Consider the following 622-nt stretch of genomic DNA (forward strand, 5'->3'; position numbering starts at 1 on the left):
ATGGACTCTCGCAGGAGGACCCCAACAAATTCATATCTGACTTCCTACAAATCTGTAATACTGTTAAGACGAATGGAGTGAACCATGAAGTTTACAAGCTCATGCTCTTTCCTTTTGCTGTAGGGGACAGAGCAAACTTGTGGCTTGATTCTCAGCCCAAAGAGAGCCTGGACACATGGGATAAGGTGGTCACTGGATTTCTGACCAAGTTCTTTCTACCACAAAAGTTGAGTAAACTTAGAATGGATGTCCAGACCTTCAAACAAAAAAAGGGAGAGTCCCTCTATGAGGCATGTGAGAGATACAAGTAGATGATCAGGAGATGCCACTCAGACATGGTTTCAGACTGGACCCGACTGTAGATCTTTTATGATGGACTCTCTGAGATGGCCAAAATGTCATTGGATAATTCTGCAGGTGGTTCTCTACACATGAAAAAGATGCCTGAGGAGGAAGATGAGCTTATTGAGATAGTTGCCAATAACCAGTACATGTACACCTCTAAAAGAAACTCTGTGAACACTAGGACCACTCAAAAGAGAGGAGTCATGGAGGTGGACACACTAGACGCCATTTTGGCTCAAAACAAGCTTATGTCCCAGCAGATAAGCATGATCTCTCA

At 43.6% G+C, this 622-nt stretch overlaps 1 non-coding gene across 1 annotated transcript; it reads right to left on the reverse strand.

The window, feature by feature from the left end:
• Positions 1–233: 233 nt before the first annotated feature.
• On the reverse strand, positions 234–342 carry LOC130972327 (small nucleolar RNA R71). The gene has a single exon (XR_009083512.1). It is a non-coding gene; the product is annotated as a small nucleolar RNA R71 (small nucleolar RNA).
• Between the last annotated feature and the right edge of the window lie 280 nt (positions 343–622).

This window comes from Arachis stenosperma, chromosome 3, assembly GCF_014773155.1.
Source record: "Arachis stenosperma cultivar V10309 chromosome 3, arast.V10309.gnm1.PFL2, whole genome shotgun sequence".
Lineage (NCBI taxonomy): Eukaryota > Viridiplantae > Streptophyta > Magnoliopsida > Fabales > Fabaceae > Arachis > Arachis stenosperma.